Raw genomic sequence first — 7,543 nt, forward strand, 5'->3', positions numbered from 1 at the left:
ATAAGAATCACCATTATAACTGCTTCCTCTTTCTCTTGCACGACAGTATATTTTCGATGGTGAGATGTACTTTCGGCGGTGTCATTTACTTTCGGCGGTGAGATGTACTTTCGGCCGTACATATGCTTTTATGCTTATCTTTATGAAATGGTTAAAATTTCCTACACAATGTATATAAACAGTAGACCTTTCTATAATAAGATTTCGTCCAAAATAAACTCGTACAACGAAAAAATTGTGATCGTGTTTGTAGCGTAATTACGCTAAAAGAGTCTTACTTCATAAGGTAAAAGAATGACATAAGAGTCCATAAAAGAAAAGACTGATAGATTATATGTTGATGGAACAATTTTAATGCATTTTTTTGATAAAAACATTTAGTATTGACCATGGAAATAGTAATAACATATAATCTAACCAACTCGTGCAACACTGTTTTATATAATATGAAACGTACGTGCAGTGTTATAAGAAGGTCTACTGTACTAAACCTAAACATATTATTAGGTAGTCTTTAGAAATAAAAATGGAAGCACTTAGGAAATTCTTCGAAATTCTTCTGGATAAAACAAGAAGAAACAATTAAAAACATTATAATAGGGCAATGCTGATCCCTAAATACCCTAAACCACATTGTCTTATTTTTATTCTAGAATACAACAACTGTATCTTGTTTCTATATCATGGCAAATTTTTCAAGTGCGTATTTATGGGGAAGCGGGTACAAAACGCGACTTAATGTAATATAAATTTAATCCTTATATAGGGTAAGACCTAACAATAGGCGTAGGTGTCCTAAATTTTGTAAAGTTCATTGTTATATGAAATTACTATTATGTATTTAATTTCATCACCGAATATAAAAAACTCGATTTTTCTGCTCTATAAAGGATCAATTTTCATAAACATCCTTATGTGACCTGTAGTTTGAACATAAATTTGCAAGGACAGTCATCAGACGGGCAGGCGGGCAGAAGGATAGATAGGCTTAGATCAATTCAGATTATGATTCTGAATCGATCAGTATAATTAGAGGTGGGTCTAGCTTAAGCCCTTCTGCGTGTTACATACAAGCGCACTAACTTAATAAACCCTGTACAACAAATGGTATAGCGTATAAAAAGAGCGCTTGGTTATGACAATTAATAGACGGAAGCAACAATCGTATGTTTGTCTATCATAAAACGGGGAAAAAGTGATAGAAAATGGCTGATTTCTTATTGATTGCAAACCCTTCCCCTACTTAAATGTGTCTGAAGAAGATGGCACGAGTTTGCATATGCTCTATTATTGTCATTTATAAATGGATAAGTGTGCAAAACGTGCCAAACGTACAAACGAGTCTGGCAAAGGAGACATTAGAAATTTTTCGGTGAACGTTTTTTGATCAAAATGAATTTCTTTCGTAAACAATAATTCGATTTTTTTTTTTTTTGCGAGACAACAGAGAAATTGTTGTGATATTAAATTTCCTGAAGAGGTTAAATTTGTGGCGCAAATGTAGTTATATACCATTTATATATCAAGTAAGAACGCTTTTTGCCGCTTGGCAATGCTTGTATTGCCATTTTTTATTTATTGGGTTTTTAATCAATATCTCAAATATTAATATCGAATAAAGTAAGCAAATAATCTTCGTTCGAGATAAACCTGAATATCGAAACATTTATGGAGAGTCGTCGCATAGTAAAGAAGTCCGGCTGTCATGTTGACATAACCTCACATTCGTTTCGTAGTAAGGTATACTACGCTTTACATAATGATGAAGTCGAATAACAAAAAAAGAAAAAAAAATTCCGTTTTTTCGTATGCACTTAACTTGGCATTGGCCGCCCACTGTCATCTTCTTCAGCATTGAGATCAAATAAATAGAATAATCAAATAATCATCGTTCAAGATAAGTCGGAACATCGAAAAGTCGTCGCAAAGAAACGTGGTTAGGACGTCCGGCCGTGAAATTGGCATAACCTTACATTCGATTTGTGGTAAGATAGACCACGCTTTGCAGAATGATGAACTCGAATAACAAAAAAAAAAAAAAAAAACGCGATTTCTCGTCTGCACTTAGTTCCTGAGGTATAGTATAAATAAGCTTGACATGTTTGCATTGGCCTTGTTATTCTTTAAAGATACAGAAGGAAAGAAATATAGAAATATATTTTATTGAATTTCTCTATTAAAACATTATAATTGTCGGCGATATCGAAATTTTTGGGGTAAATAACGTAATACGATGCTAGGTGCTTTTTTTTCTTTAACAAGTTATGGTTTATTGGTATATTGGTGACGGAATGTTGGCTATAAACGAAAGTGGAGCACACGCTTAGGTCTGTGGCCTGGCTTGTTGTGAAATTTTTACTGAAACTACGAGAATAATTAATGTTGGGTGAAGTTGGAATATTTAAATTATATTCTCATCCATCGCTATGTTGCCCCCTTCAGATTGCCTCGAGGTGTCCAAGTGGGGCGCCCTACAATTTATACTATTAGTTTAGAAATTAAAGACATATTCTGAATGGACATTAAAATCTTATAATGGAAGGAAATTTCAATTAACTAACTATAATAGTTTAGAAGAATTAATTTAATGGTAATTAATTCTCAGCTCATTTACATAAACAATTTAAATTCGTCTCAATTGTTTTATTCATAGCAAATAATCTTATTATTAAGCATACAATTAGTGAAAATAACAAAATATTTAAATCGAAATATAATTCGCAAATTGAATGCAAAGAAAGCAAAAAAAAGTGCTATTTTGCAGACTCATTAATACTTGGATGCGAAAAAAAATTAAAAAGAAGTAAAAAAGAAATAATTGTTTTTCATCGAATTAATTATAAAATGTTAGCCAATGTATTCCGTTTACATTGCTTAAAATATTTCTCACAAATTTTAATTTAATTCAATTAAATGCAAAATGGGGAAAAAACGCTTAAATCACTAAAGTCACCAGAAAATTATCGAATTGCATCCATTTCAAGGGCAGTTATTGAAAAATTTCAAAAAGGTGTTCTTTTACTTATAATGTTAGTCGTTAAGGCTTTTATTCTTCTCTTCAAATGTTTTATTGCTTTCTTTACGGAAGATTCAGTCATAATTTTTATATTAATATTACTGTCATACGTGTTTAATTACTTAAGAAAATTATATTTTATGTATATCGTTTTCATTTATATTTTTAGTAATAAATTTCTTCTAAGTATTCTTTTATTTTAGTACAAAAATCGAATCAATAAAAATATTTTCAAAACTGAAAAAAAGAAGCAAGTAAGGATAATGTAGACGGGCAAGACTAAGGCCTACACTATTTCGCCTAATACAATTATCCACTTATTTCCGTAATAATCTATAAAAATTGATGCATTATTTTCCTACAAAGGCATACTTTTCATGAAACCTCGCTTATCGTAGGATGCTGAAAACATCGCATGACGAGATCAAAGTGCGGGCAGGCTGCCTAAAACTTCACATACCGCGATCCAGAATTTGCGAAAATTTCCATTTTTCAGTTTCCTTCATTATTAGGAATTAGACGTTATCGCGATATGAGAGCTTGCGTTTCATGTTAACCCCTATATATGCCAAAGTCTAAAAAATAGACCTGCCATCTAAGTGCTCCATCGTCAATTTCTTTGCTTAATTGCCGCTATGGACCAATTTTTATCATAAAATGTTGAAAATTTTATCTTTTTTTGCAGGGCTTAGTAACCATAAGAAATTTTATATGGAGTCTTGTCCAAGAAATAACACACACTTGCGGCTCAAACTGAATAACTTTTTATCATAAAACAGTGACAAGTAGGCATAAGTGATATGGTGCGATAAGGTTTTATATGGAGTATGAGCGAAACATTTTCGATGACGTTCGTCGATGTACCCAATTTCCTCAAATAATTTCAAATATTACGATCTGAAGGTTAAATAAAATAAAACAAGGCGGAGAGACGAGCTTGGATCGACCGGCATAATAAAACGCGGCTCCATTTTAAGCCCTTCTGGACGTTACATATACACGCACAAGCTTACTATACCCTGTGCCACAAGTGCTGTAGGGTATAATAACAACAGCAACAGTCTACTTAATTATCACAGTAATTGAGGTAAATTAATTGCCTGCGTACTGCGTACCCTGCTGATCTAGTTGTTGGAAGATCTGTAGGATCACGATTTCTCTGACAAATTTTAACAATTTTTTTACGTTATACAACTGTATACCTTTCCTTTTCCATTCGCCAAATATTACTACGCATTAACCTCAATTATAATGGAAATGATCTTTAAAGACTATATAATCTTAATTTAATCTGCCGAATGAATGTTTCAAGTCGTAATAATTCAGAGTTTATTTACCTTTCCGATTTCAATTTTACGTCATCGCACTCGTACATTATGTGATTGCAAGCGGAAAGTCAGAGTTGGTGGTGAAATGCTCAAAACCTATCATAATATAATATTAGACCATTTCTTTTACAACAATTAAATTTTTAGATCAAATCATTTAATAAGAAATTTAACAAAAAAGTTTCTTTTTGACCTTGAGCGGTTGAAAGTATGGACATTTCGCTTTTCTCTTAATATCTCTTTTTTTTTTTTTTTTTCTTTAAAGATGTTCACGTACACATTGCATTAATAAAAAAATAAAAGAAATAAAAAAATAAGGAAAAACGATGCTTTATTATGTGGCTTGATGATGGGTAATAATGACAGAGTTATGGGTAGATGGGCGATATAGGTCATAACATATATAAGCGCGTGTCCATTTTGATAGCAATGTATATGTTCTCTTATACACGCGCTTGCACTCGAAACGGTTAGGGAATAGGTTTCCGTATATTGCGTGCTTTTAAGGGCAACGGAAACGGAACTTGTGGTAAAAGCTTCACACCAATTTTTACGCATTAAGTTGAATAGAAATTTTGTTTCTTTCTATTTTACGTTCATACAATTTACTGCAACGGCAAACATTATTGTTGTCATTTCGAACGTATACATTTATTTGTCCGACTTGGCTAAACACGATTAAAATACATATTTACACAAAAATAAATTAAATATTAGTAGGAAATGAGATTTCGTTGTGTAAATATACGATGCATCTCATATTCAATTGCGAAGTAATGTGCCCCTTGTTAAGCAACTTTTGATCTCGAGCAATTAAACAAAGACGGCTAATTTCCTCGCATTCTCTAAGAGATGAACATTGTTGTTTTCTCAGATAGATCTCTTATGATCTCTTTCTCTTTCTTTCTTTCCTTCTTCCTCTTCCAATAACACAATTGTATATAGAATTTATTAATGGTTTTGATACCTAAAACACTATGTATACCAATGTTCTTCTTAATCAAATCTTCTTTTACAACCTCTGTCTAGTGTTCTCCTATTGAATGTATCGATGCAATGAGAATATTTTGTGCAGCTATAGATAATAATTGCGAATCAAGCAAAATCTCAAATGTGTGAGGATTAGCGTCATTGAATCACCTTCTTGCCTAAAACATTTGCATAGTTAAGATCTAAGAGCAAGTCACTAAATTCTCTCTGGAATACTTACTTAAACACAATTCTTATTGACCACAACGCATCTGCCAATTTGAGACCATACCAACGTTAATTCACAATCTCTTAAGACCTGTGCGGGATTCGGAATTATTATCTACATATATCGGGAAATTTGGTTTTTAATGGATGGCTTTTGCCTTTTATTACGATAGTTCAAGAAATTCCAAGAACATCCTGTTAATGGAGTGGTGGTTTACCGATTTTTTCTTTCGAAAACAAACATCTTCGAGATGGTAGGTTTTATCATTGTATCTCGTTGTAACGATCGTCCCTCATAAAAATTGGGCGACTTGCAGCAAACGGAAGATAGAGCATCTCCTTGAAGACCTAAGGCAATTTGGCAATTAAAGTCGTAGTTATTTCTTCGGATGTTAAGTTAAGAGGGACTAAGTCAATGTTACCAGGTTACACTGAAATATTAAACGGAGGATTGTATAAATATTTTTACTTTTTTTTTAAATTTAATGTTAGATTTACGGTTGTGAAGCAGTAACAAAGTTAACATAAACCATTCCTGCAACAAAAGTTAGGATAATTCACATATTTGCAGATATTTCGACGCTATAATGGTAACGAAATTTCCCCTTAATTTTTCTGATAATAAACTCTTGATAAGGTTGGTTGCATTTTCGCCAACGCTAGCATAGAAACAGGGATGGCTTAATAGTCGTTTTATAACTAGAAATGCATATGTGTCTTTATGGCATGACTTTATTTGGAATATAGAATCGCATTAATATCACATATTATACTGAGAAATTTGAACAAGCGAACATACAATTAATAAAATTTTGACAGATTCATATAGTAAACGTCAACAATAAAACCCTTACTGAAGCTTTAATATTATACATATACATATATTACAAACCTAACTATTTTTTTACGCGAAGACTCGTTCTTTAGAAAACTGATATGAAAAAATAAATGTGCTATACGGTAAATTTGGGAGAATATGCATAAATCGAGCGACTTCTGATCACGATATTTCCCCAATTGCACTTTATCACTGTATACATAAGTTTCTGTAAGACATTGTCAAAAAATATTAGAATTAATAAAGAATTGATCTTGGGATTCGTGCTGTAAACAAAAACTTCGTGCAAAAAGGTGTATTTATTTTTATTGGTGAATAAGTGTTATATCAAAATCAGTTAAAAAAGACCATGTAGAGAAATAGTTGAATGTATATATAATTATTATATAATTCTATTAATTATAAAAATATTATTATGCATAATATATTTTTATATAAGCATATATAATCGGAAATGAAATGAATTTCTAATCAATCATTCTTTACAAATTCAATTGGAAAATTTATTAGTATATTATTAATATATTTAATATGATGTAATAATTACACTTGAAAACCCTAGAGGAACGTAAGAAGGACACCCTTTATCACATTCAAATTTGCGTATGACGGTTGTCTCTTTTCGATTTTGAAATTCCGGTATCTTCAGAAAAGAGTGCAGGGTGCTTTGTCTGCAGTTGTCTGCAAATCTGTTTTAGAGAAAACGGTTCTAGATTATTCTGAGTAAAATTTCTTCATTGGGATATAACTGATAAACGCTTTCTTGCTGTTGCTCTTATACATTTTTCTATTTGCACAAAAGACGGTTCAATTGTTGAGATAAATTCACCGAATTCATGGAAGAGTCAGTTTTTGAGTATAACAAAGCTAAGCGTCGGCATGAGGATGTTGATGATTCTGATGTGGAAGTACTTGGAAACCGTAACAACAAGATAGTTGCGGGAGAGGTGAAAGCAAAAATTTCACAAAGCCATTGGTCCGAAAGTTCTGATGAGACGTCAAAGAGCAGCTGGGGCTTATTGACAGATAGTAGCACTCAATCGGAAGAAACCTTGGAAAAACGCTCGTTTCATTGCAAACGTTGTTCGGCGAGCTTCAGCACTCCAAAGGAATTGCGAGAGCACAATCTTGGTCATTTACCAAAACGTCACGAATTTGGTAGGT

General features: G+C 32.3%; 1 protein-coding gene across 4 annotated transcripts in view; it reads left to right on the top strand.

The window, feature by feature from the left end:
* The window catches only part of LOC119638873 (dopamine D2-like receptor), a 76,045-nt gene that overhangs the window by 30,540 nt on the left and 37,962 nt on the right, over positions 1 to 7,543 (top strand). Inside the window, exon 1 of one of the 4 annotated variants that reach the window (XM_038035964.1) lies at positions 1,346 to 1,526. The exons of the other annotated variants lie outside the window; for them this stretch is intronic. The gene's annotated coding sequence lies outside the window, so the exon portion shown is untranslated. Of the gene's footprint in view, positions 1 to 1,345; positions 1,527 to 7,543 lie in introns of those variants that run through there. 4 annotated transcript variants of the gene reach the window in all.

The sequence above is a fragment of the Glossina fuscipes genome, unplaced genomic scaffold (genome assembly GCF_014805625.2).
Source record: "Glossina fuscipes isolate IAEA_lab_2018 unplaced genomic scaffold, Yale_Gfus_2 0, whole genome shotgun sequence".
Lineage (NCBI taxonomy): Eukaryota > Metazoa > Arthropoda > Insecta > Diptera > Glossinidae > Glossina > Glossina fuscipes.